Source organism: Miscanthus floridulus, chromosome 2 (genome assembly GCF_019320115.1).
Source record: "Miscanthus floridulus cultivar M001 chromosome 2, ASM1932011v1, whole genome shotgun sequence".
NCBI classification, from domain to species: Eukaryota; Viridiplantae; Streptophyta; class Magnoliopsida; order Poales; family Poaceae; genus Miscanthus; species Miscanthus floridulus.
Genome location: NC_089581.1, coordinates 49,570,560 through 49,582,887, shown reverse-complemented (window position 1 = coordinate 49,582,887; position 12,328 = coordinate 49,570,560).

Here is a 12,328-nt window from a genome sequence, read left to right as displayed (position 1 = left end):
TCGTAGAATCAAATCTCCTCCTTGACGTTCGTTACCGCTCGGCAGAGAACATGCTCGCCGAGCTGAACACGGTCCACAAGTTCAACTAGTATGGATTTTCTACAATTTTCTAACTAATCGTCATAAGCTACCGCGCAAAAAGGAGGAAACGACGAGACACCGGGCGCGCCTGTGCTCCACTGAGCTCGATGGCTCAGCGCAAAATCGCATTACAAGATTGCCGACACGAGGGCTCGGCACACGCATCCATCCAATTACAAAAGGTTGGGACAATTAATCCATCATAAACGGATTATATATGGTGGCGGCGGTGGCTCACATCCAAGGTGTCAAACGCGAGGCCCAGCTCCTGCAGCCAAAAAAACATGTTAGAGACTTAGACTTTACTAAAAAAAACATGTTACAGAAGTATGCACCAAATTGATGAGCCAAATTGATACTAATGGAAATCAATAGACTATTGTTTATAACAGCAAAATGTACAAAACAAATGCAAAAGCAAGCATCTCACTATATCTTCAAAAATGCTTCCATTGTCAATGCTGCTCTCATCAGCATAGAGATTTTGTCACAAAAAGTTTCTACCACTCAGGTTCCAATCCAAACTTCAAAGATCATGCATAGATTCTAGATTCATACAGAAGCATCTTTTTTTATGACTTGTAGAAATTGCAAAAGCTCATGATATCAGCCATAACTCCTACCAGATCAAAGTTAGCTCCTGCCTAGATTCTAGATTCATAAAAAAGCTCATTTGCAACAAGTATGTACAAATGTATAAAATCATAATTCTAATAAACATGATCATCTAGTGGAGAAGATGAGGCCCTTCTACACTTAAGCATGCTACCACATTTTTAGTCTAATCTAACTGAACCTGACGATGAAACCTGATCAGGGCATTTAGCACCTTAAATAGAACAAAGATTAGTACATATCCGAACAATAGCAACACACACAACTATCATGCACAACACTGATCATCTCGCAACGTCACGCCATAGCTATGGCACATCACGCCAACCTAGCCCGGTGATCTCCATCGTCGTCGGAACACCAACTACGGCATCATCAAGGGAAGTGCAGAGGAAGAGGGAGACCAGGGCCAAACCTAGAGACGTGCCGTAGCTATGGCCTGCTACGGATCTTGGAGAAGACTGCTTGGGGCGAGGTGGGCCGGGGACGAGGACGACACGAGGCATGCGCTGGCCGGCCGGTGACAGTGTGCGCGTGTGAGGCGAGGCTAGGGTGGCCTGAGGGCGGCGGCGCTGCTGGATCGATCTGGTGGAGAAGATGAGGCTTGCAGAGACAGAGAGGTTTTATAAAGGGAGACCTTTAGTCCTGGTTGCCGCTACGAACCGGGACTAAAGACCCTTTAGTCCCAGGTGATGATTAGAACCAGGACTAAAGGTTTGATCTTTAGTCCCGGGTGTAGCCACGGCCCGGGAGTAAAGGTCATTTTGGCGGGCTGCGAAAACACAGCCCACCTTTAGTCCCGGGTGATGATTAGAACTAGGACTAAAGGTCTGATCTTTAGTCCCGGGTGTCTCCACAGCCCGGGAGTAAAGGTCATTTTGGCGGGCTGCGAAAACGCAGCCCACCTTTAGTCCCGGGTGTAGCCACGGCCCGGGAGTAAAGGGTATTTTAGGCCCAGGAGTAAAGGTGGTCTGTAGTTGGCTTTCTCCGGTTTCTATAAGTTTTTTCCTTTTTTATATATTTCTTTTATATAAAAATGCATAGAGTTATTAATTGTCTAATAAATAAAATATTACCAAAAAAATTATAAAAAAAATCCTGGACTTGGTTTTGCATTATTATACACAACAAAAAATTATAACCTAAACTCTTTTGTTTTACTGTATGAATATTCGACATAGTGTAAATAATAATTACAATTTGCACCATGCAAAAATATACTACTTAATTAAAATAATTAAAACTATTGTTTTTCGACAGAAAATTAGTTTTCACATCTTATTAACGTTGATCATTTGTTTTTTCATCACACATTCTCCACGGGAAATCCACCGTCTAGCAGAAAATTCATTTAAACCATAGAAAATATGAAAACACGACAAAAAATCTGAAGTCACAATTATTACATAATAGGTCTAATACATCACTAAATATATCAAGCAGGCATAGTAGTGAACTTCTTCTTAACGTATATCCCTTGGTTATGATCACGTCGTAACCATGGAGTATCCTCATCATTTAGCTAGATGCTTGGGTCTTTGTTCACTGTGAAGGGTGGAATTCGATCATCCTTTTCATAATCTTCTGATATGTCTAACTTGTCTTCAATTCCAACGATGTTTCTTTTCCCTGAAAGAACTATGTGGCGCTTTGGCTCATAGATTGGGTCATTGTTGTTTTTCTCTCTCTTCGGTTTTATAGACATGTCCTTGACATAAAACACCTGATTCACATCCTTGGCAAGGACGAATGGTTCATCTTTGTACCTAATATTGTTGAGGTCCACGGTTATCATTCCATACTAGTTGTCGACTGCTACCCCGCCTCCAGTCACCTTTATCCATTGGCACTTGAACAAAGGTACCTTAAAAGTAGGTGCATAGTTTAGTTCTCATATCTCCTCTATGCGGCCATAATATGTTTGCTTATTTTCATTAGGGTCGGTGGCATCTATGCGGACACCACTATTTTGGTTGGTGCTCCTTTTATCTTGGGCTACTATATAAAATATATTCCCATTTATCTCGTACCCTTTGTATGTGAGGATATGCCACGATGGCTGCCTAGCCAACAAATACAGTTGCTCATCAATACTCTCATCACCCTGACATTCTTTTCACAACTAGTCGCTGAAAGTTTCTATGTGCTGACGCGTAATCCAAGCTTCAGACTTCCCTGGAAACTCAGATTGAAGCAACTCTTTATGTGTCTCGATATACGGATCCACCAAGGAGGAGTTTTGCAGAACTGTGTAGTGTGCTTTATTAAAATAATTGTCCTACGTACCAATATATGTTTTCTTCCCTAGTGTCCCCTTTCCACTTAGTCTCCCCTCGTGTCGCAATTTAGGAACATCAACCGGGTCAAGGTCGGGAATAAAGTCAACATAAAACTCAATGACCTCCTCTGTTTCATAGCCCTTGGCGATGCTTCCTTCTGGCTGAGCACGATTGTGAACATATTTCTTTAGGACTCCCATGAACCTCTCAAAGGGGAACATGTTGTGCAGGAACACAGGACTGAGAATGCTAATCTCCTTGACTAGGTGAACTAGGAGGTGTGTCATGATATTAAAGAAGGAAGGAGGGAACACCAACTCAAAGCTGACAAGACATTGAACCACATCATTCTGTAGTTTATCTAGATCCATTGGATCGATTACCTTCTAAGAAATTGCATTGAGGAATGCACATAACTTCATGGTGGCTAGACGTACATTTGGAGGTAGAATTCCTCTTAATGCAACTAGAAGCAATTGTGTAATGAGCACGTGGCAGTCATGGGACTTTAAGTTTAGGAATTTCTTCTCTAGCATATTTCTTATACCCTTTATATTCGAGGAGAATCCAAATGGTACCTTGATGCTTGCTAGGCATTCAAACATGCTTTCCTTCTCTTCTTTGCTAAGAGTGTAGCTGACAGGACTTAAGTAATGGCGTCCATCATCTGTCTTCTCTAGATGTAGGTTGTCTCATTCTTTCAAACATCGTAGGTCCTGTCGTGCTTCAAGTGTGTCCTTAGGCTTCCCATACACACCCATGAAGCCTAGCAGGTTCACACAAAGATTCTTCGTCAGGTGCATCACGTCGATCGTGCTACGGACCTCTAGGACTTACCAATAGGGTAGCTCCCAAAATATGGACTTCTTCTTCCACATGGGTGCGTGACCGTCGGCGTCGTTCAGAATAGGTTCGCTGCTATGTGCCTTTCTAAATACTACTTTCACATCCTTGACCATATTGAGTACATCCTCACCAGTTCGGTTACCCAGCTTGGACTGGTGGTCTGCCTTACCTTTAAAATGCTTGCCTTTCTTTCTTAGGGGGTGATTCATAGGAAGAAATCAACAATGGCCAAGGTACACGACCTTTCGACATTTTTTTAAGAATATACCTTTAATGTCATCGAAACAGTGCGTGCATACATTATATCCCTTGTTTGATTGTCCTGAAAGATTACTTAGAGCAGGCCAATCATTGATTGTTACGAACAACAATGCTCGTAGGTCAAAGTGCTCCTGTTTGTGCTCATCCCACACACATACACCTGGTCTGTTCCACAAAAGTAGAAGTTCTTCAACTAGTGGCCTCAGGTACACATCGATGTCGTTGCTAGGTTGCCTTGGACCTTGGATGAGCACTGGCATCATAATAAACTTACGCTTCATGCATAACCAAGGAGGTAGGTTGTAGATACATAGAGTAACAGGCCAAGTGCTATGACTACTGCTCTGCTCCTCGAAAGGATTCATACCATCCGTACTTAAAGCAAACCTTAAGTTTCTTGCGTCATTTGCAAACTCCGGAAATTCTCTATCGATTGCTCTCCACTGGGACCCATCAGTAGGGTGTCTCAACATATCGTCTACCTTACGGTCTTCTTTATGCCATCGCAATAACTTTGCATGGTCTTTGTTTCTGAACAGATGTTTCAAGCGTGGTATTATAGGAGCATACCACATAATCTTGGTAGGGATTTTCTTCGTGGGACGTTTGCCCTTAACATCACCAGGGTCATCTTGCCTGATCTTATACCGCAATGCATGACATACCGGGCATACATCTAACTTCTCGTACTCCTCGCCACGGTAGAGGATGCAGTCATTAGGACATGCATGTATCTTCTGGATTTCTAATCCCAAAGGGTAGACTACCTGTTTTGCTTCGTACGTAGTGACGGGCAATTCATTATCCTTTGGAAGCATCTTCTTTTGGATTTTCAGTAACTCCCTAAATCCCTTGTCAGATACACCATTCTTTGCCTTCCATTGCAGCAATTCCAGCGTGGTACCCAATGTTTTCTGTCCCGCATCACAAGTTGGGTATAGCAATTTCTTGTGATTCTCTAGCATGCGCTCGAACTTGATCTTCTCCTTTTCACTTTCGCATTCTCTTTGTGCGTCACGAATGGCCTGACCAAGATCATCAACGGGCTCAACTTCTGCCACTACCTGTTCTTCAGCTTTCCCCATTGCAGTATCATTGAAGGCACCATATTCAGCAATAATGTCATCATCGTCCCATTGTTCTTCACCTTCTTCCATTACAACCCCGGTTTCTCCGTGCTTCGTCCAACAAATATAGTTTGACATGAAACCCGACTTCAACAAGTGTGAATGAAGACTCCTTGAGCTAGCATATTCCTTCAAATTCTTACATATGACACATGGGCAGCACATGAAACCATTGTGTTTGTTTGCCTCGGCCACACGTAAGAAAGAATGCACGCCCTCAATGAACTCTTGGGAGCGGCGATCAACATTGTACATCCAATGCCGGCTCATCTGCATTACATGACATACATACCATATTAAAACCTATAACATAATTAGTTAATTATACAACATGCACGCCACCACACAAGGTATTAATTTATGAAAGTCTCGCTATAATGTAGACAATCCCAACTACCACTAAAAAAACTAAAGCTAAAATGCACTTCAGCAGCATAAGGATTTCGCGACCAATCCCAACTAAAATAGACAGATCATGCGTTTGTTTAACATCTATGGGCTTCTTTCACAGGATCACTGCCTCATCAGCCGCCATAGCCACCTGTGCAAGAGAGTTTTGCACGTGTTCAACATACTCTTCCTCCCAGTACCAGCCTGAACATCCAGTGCCATCCCACTGAAATTAAAATAAAAAATTAGAACTTTAATTACAATCATCATGAAAATAAGTATAAATTAACCATAATCATCAAATGCGATAAAATAACTCACATTGCGATCCGGACACTTGTAGAAGATACGGCCCTTGTTGAGACACTCCTTCCTCACCCGGTACTCCATCACAATCTTCTTCTCACACTTGCCGCATGCAATGAGAGGAAGGTCCGGCCTCAGACGCTTTGTAACCCAATGAGAGGCCGAGGACCCGGAAGCGGTTGCCATCTACTCTCTATACTCATTTTTAATATAATATAAATTTCTCATTTTATAAACAAATAAAATTAAAAAAACTCTAAAATTCTCTATATCTCTAAAGCATGAAGTGTGCTATGCATGCTATAAATGAAAGCTCAATACTAGTTTTGAATAACTACTTTAACCTTCCTTCATCCAAATACGCAAACTTTAAAGTGATTTTGAGATTAAATGGCTTACATAAATAAAAAAATCTACCATAAAAAACCCACATATATCTAGTCCATAAAATGAAATAAGCTACAGATGAAACACGAGAGTATAAAGTTGGTAACCTTTAGAACCGATGGAGGAATGGAAGAAATCTTGTGACCGGTGATGAGGAAGAAGAGAGGCCGGCGATAGCAAGAGAACACTGAGCTCGAAGTGGCTCGGGCTCGGGGAGGAACAAGGGCTATATAGGAGGGTACCTTTAGTCCCGGTTGGAGACATAAACTGGGACTAAAGGTCCCTTCCTAGTCCCGGACGGAGCCTCCAGCCGGGAGTAGACTTTTACTCCCAGTTAGAGGCACTAACCGGGAGTAAAAGTTAACCTTTAGTCCCGGTTGGTAACTCCAACCGAGACTAAAGGTCCCTTGCAGCAAAAGCCTGCCGCAGTAGCCGTTGGGTAGGGACCTTTAGTCTCAGTTAGAGCTACAAACTGGGACTAAAGGTATCTCTAGTTTTGGGCGCGAAAAATACCGGGACTAAAGCCAAATTTCGAGGTGGGATCAAAGGTCGTTTCTCTACTAGTGGAAGGTTCCGGGTTCGAGTCGCGGTCTCCTCGCATTGCACAAGCGAGGGTAAGGCTTGCCACTGACACTCTTCCCAGACCCCGCACAGAACGGAAGCTCTCTGCACTGAGTACACCCTTTATATATATGACTAAAGAAAATCCTTGAGATCGTAGCATAGGAGCAGCTAGTAGATGACGTACTAGGCGGAACCAGAGACAAAACTAAGGGGGGTCAAGATGAAGGTAAAGCTTGGCCGGCTCAAGAACTCATTTCCTTTGAGATACCTATTTCTACAACGGCTAAAGCAGGGTTATTTAAGAAAACTTCAGACCATAGGGGGGCCTCCCCCCCCCACACACCAGGTGCTTATCCTAGATCGACATTCAGCCTGTTCGTTTCGGATGAAACGATCGTGGATTATTACTGCTGACTGGATTGATGTGAGAGAAAAATACTGTTCTAGTCTATAATACACGATCGTTTACGACCAAATGAACATGCTGATTATTGATGGCAGCCATGCATACATATTTCTGTGCTAGCAAGGTACTCAGATTTGAATGCAATGTTGCTTTTCGCTTCATCTTCTCCTAGGTGCAAACAGTTAGCACAGTTTAGGGTAGCCACCACGTAATTATCATCACGAAAGCAACAGGCAACATTAGGGCCCTGTTTGTTTCCGCTTCTCCCAGACACGCTTGTATTATAATCTAAGCGAAGATTTTCTCGCTTATCGCTTTTCGCTTCTCGTAGTTCAAATCTCTGAAGCGGCTTACCACATAAGCGAAAATCGGTGGAAATAAGCAAAGCGTTTGGCAGGATTCTCGCTTATTTCCACCGATAAGCCGCTTATAAGCAGAAACAAACAGGCCCAGGGAAAGACTGCATTGTCTGCACCTGCGTCCCTATCCTCCTACTTCCTCTAATAAAAAATGATTTTAAAATATTTATTAATTGGGAAACTAATAAAGTTTAACCAATAGCGATTATCATGAATGGATTCATATGTAAGAGATTAGGTTGGTAAAATTACACCGTAGGGTAGCTATAGCGGATATGATAGGTAAAATTATTTCTCTATTCGCTCTCCTAAATGAGTTGGGAGTTGATGAAGCTACACACATACACTTTTTTTTTTGTTTCATGGGCTCACAGTCTCAGGAGCTGTTGCTGCAATGGACAAAATGTGGAGAGAATTGTAGCAGTGGGAAGCTGTGCCAAAAAAGGTCTTATTTGGAGAATCCTTAAAACACGTGTTCTAATGCACGAATTGTTTGCCTTTTTTTCATTATATTCAAACTGACGGCTCAACCGTTTACGCGTACAGATCAAGTCATCAGGATATTTACTATGTGGTGCATATATAAATATTATACCTGTATAATATGTGTCGATCTGCTGCTTTCTACTGAATTCTTTTGGTGAAATTTCGGCGGTACCAAAAGAAGGAAATAAATTGCATGCGCGACGGGCGCACCACGCCCGCATGCGCTCCCCAGCGCGATGGACGCCACGTGTGAGGGGGAAAAAAATCAAGCGCGGAGAAGTAGGAGCCGCGGCCAAGCACGAGCCGCAAACTTATGGTGCTGTTTGGTTACGTAACCGCTACAGCAATGTAAATGGAATAATGTTTCCCCCGCCGGAATGGGAAGGAAATAGTTGATTAGTGATTTTGTTTGGTTCGACACCGGATCCTGTCTGGAGCGCCTACCGCCCACTGAGCAGTGGTAACGATTACCTTTCGATTTGCATGGCCCCCGGACCCGGCCGATTACATTGCACCTGATTACACCCGAGCAAACCAAACAAATTCAATGGAATCAGATTGCCCTGTGAATGGATACCGTCGCAAAAGTACCGAACCAAACAGCACCTTTGATGTTGTTTCCTCGCCACGTGTCAAAGAACCAGGCTAGGGGCGCATGGCCAGTTCGGTGCGCCCATCGCCCATGCAATTTATTTCCCAAAAGAACGACCGTATATCTCTTGACGTCTGGTGAAATGTCCAGCTGGCTAACTTAAAAGCAAAATGATAGCATGTATTGCGGCGGAAGCGACGACATGTCCCACCGGCCGGTCATATATATCACGCAACGTACAAAACTTCATTCAAGGATGTGCGTTCAAAGGAAAAGGAAAATGAGCACGTACTCCATAGTTTCGTACAAAAGTTCTTATTATGTTGTGCAGAAGAACTTTCCGTGGTTATTAAGAAATATGTTGATAAACCGTAGTGCTCGTGTACTCATTTCACATTCCCTTCGCTTAAACGAAACGCATGCTGTGTGATCGATCTTGTTCCGATTTTCCCGGTACCTCCCGATTCCACATCTGCCGTTGGACGAAACGAAAGCCCCCACATCTGCGGGTCAATCCCACCAACCAGCCCACTGCCCACTGCCCACTGCCCACTGCCCACCGGCCGGCCGGCTCCCTTCCGCACACCCCACGTAGATTAAAGGAGTTTGATCCGGCTACTGAAATTAAATTTAGGGAGGGTGTGTCAAAAGTACGGGATGTTTCGATACTAATAAAAAAATAAATTATATAATTCGTCAGGACTTCACGAGACGAATTTTTTAAGCCTAATTAATCCAACATTAGCATATGTTTACTGTAGCAAAACATTATCAAATTATGTATTAATTAGACTCAAAAGATTCGTCTCTTAAATTAGTCGTAAACTACATAATTAATCTATATTTAATACTTTATATATATGTCAAACATTTAACAGGACAACGACTAAAATTTAGGAGTAAAACACCCCCTAACTACACACGGAGCCAGCCTACGCAATTATTCCCCGCACCCACGCAAAGGCCTCGGGCCTCGGGCCCCAGGCCCCCCTCCCCGCACATGGGCGCGCTCCCCTCCACGGGAACAGGTAGGGAGGGAGCCCATCGCCGTCGCCGCCCGGGGCGCGGCGCGAGCGGAGCGGCGACCCCACGCCACACGGGGGCCCCGTCCCGTCATCCCGGGCGCCACACCGCGACCGTCCGCGTGCACGCCCAGCGGCGCCGCACGGCGGTCACAGCAGCGCCGAAAGGCTCCTTTGGTTCCAGGGGCCCTGGGCCAGGGGAGCGGGCACGACCGCGGTTCGGCAGCGGGGGCACCGAGCCACGAGGGCGTCGCGTCGTGCGTGCGAGACCCGCCCGCCTCGGCCTCGGCTGGCTCCGTCCGCCTCGTGTTCGTACGCGCGTACGTCCTCGACCGTGGTACTGGTACCCGGCCGCCGCCCGCGGCTTATCCTAGCAGTCTAGCCGCAGCCGCCCGTCCGCTTGGCAGGTTGCAGCGCGGGCCGAACAGAAACGCGCGCCCGCGGGGACCGGGACTGCCAGATGGGTGAGCGTGAGCGTGAGCGCGGCCGTGTTTCTGTTGTCTGTTGACCCGGTGGAATGGTGGATGGATGGCTACATGTTGCCGTTGCAGCTGTACTTAAACAAACTGCTGGTCCTGTTAGGGTATTGTTTAGGTGAAGCGTCTAGTCTAGCGATCGTATGTGTGCAAGGGCAGTCTCTAGGAGAGAAACTAGTAGTTTTCTGCACCAAAAAAAAAGTACTGCTTTTCAATCTATAATTTCTATGAGTAATAATTATTTTCTCTTTCTCTCTCAACTCTATCTTCTTCCTCCAATGGGAGTACGACACGAGCTCTCTAGGAATTGGTGGTTTCTCTCCAATGGCGATTTCATGTTTTCTTGGTGCATTGGGTCAAGAGTAGACCTGATTTCTTCATGAAGAAACCATTTCTATGATTTTTGCTCTCTTTCTTCATTAATTGCGTTGCCATGTCAACGTTTTACCTACGTGACAAGTCATTTAATGAGGATAGAAACCATCATCAATGCACCGTTGAGACTGCCCTAACTGGTTTTGTTTATTCTTTTTGATTAACAGAGTGCGTAGCTGTTTTATACAAGGCGTTCCTGTTTGTTCGATGGAGTTGCCAAGATATTCCATAAAAGGACTTTTTAGAATATTTTTTTAATAAAATATATTAAGCCATTTTAGGTTTGTCCGAAATTAAGTTTCTCTAATTTTGACTAAGCTTGTGGAAAATATATCAACTTTTACAATACTCCCTCCGTTCCTTAATATAAGCCATATAGTTTTTAGCACCAATATTAACGCACGGCTTGGGGAGGAAAATTAAGCCATCTTCTCTCTCCCAATCAGATTGCTCCCTAAATCTAAAGGATTGGTTGGAGCATGTGCTATGTACGGTGGAAAGATTTCCAAACTAATCGGCGTGAGAGCTGATACGTACCTATATTTTAGAATTTTCTTTAGAAATCTATATGGCTTATATTAAGCAACGGAGGGAGTACTAAATAAATGTCCCATCATGGTATTGCAAATTTGCATCTATTTACAGGAAATAGCACTTAGCATAAAGAAAGAGAATTGAAAAATCATTATCACCATTGATAGGACCATAGAACTTTGACAGCATTTTAGTTGTTTGTAAATGAAAATGTGAACTTTTGGGGTGTGTGTGTGTGGGGGGGGGGGGGGGGGGGGGGGGGGGTTTCAAGCTATAAAAATTACTTACCTCCTCATGTCTAAAACATAGATCAAACTGTTTCAAGGTACTCCTTATCTGACTGTTTAATTCACAATCACTATTTAATGTACAATCAATTTTGTGATATCAAAGCACTGAGGAAATATATATTTTGCTTATTTAGGCCTTGTTTAGTTCTTTCCCAAAAGTTTACACCATATCCCATCAAATGTTTGGACACATGCATGGAGTATTAAATATAGACTAAAAATAACTAATTGCACAAATTACGACTACTTTACGAGACGGATCTTTTAAGCCTAATTAGTCCATGATTTGACAATAAATGCTACAGTACACACATGTGCTAATGATAGATTAATTAGGCTTAATAAATTCATCTTACGTTTTACTGATAGATTCTGTAATTTGTTTTTTTATTAGTATCCGAACACCTCGTGCGACACCCTCGTATGACACCCAATGTCACACCCCAAAACTTTCTAAACAAGGCCTCGTGGTGCTTAATACGGCATAGTGCTAAATACGGCAGGATTTAGGGCAGTCCATCTCAAGAACTACTTTTGCATTGTAGCATGAACCGACGAAGCTTAAAAAGCTCTCTTTACTAGCGCACTTGACTCCAATTCATTTTAGAAGGGATCGGAACCGCTAATAAGGAGGGCCATATTACCCCTTTATTCTGAATTGTAGCACTTTTGTTTCTCCTATGTTAAGCTTGTCTAACTTTGACCAAGTTTTAGATAAATATATTAACATCATAAGTTCAAATAAATACACTATCAACATATACATCATAGAAAATTTAATGAAAAGAATAATTAGATTAACTATATAATATATTCTTATAATATATCTATTTACGTGTTAATATATTATTTTTATAAATCTAATTAAATCTATTTTTATTTAAAACTTAAATCTAAAGTTACATTTTTTTTACGGAGGTAATATCTCGAAA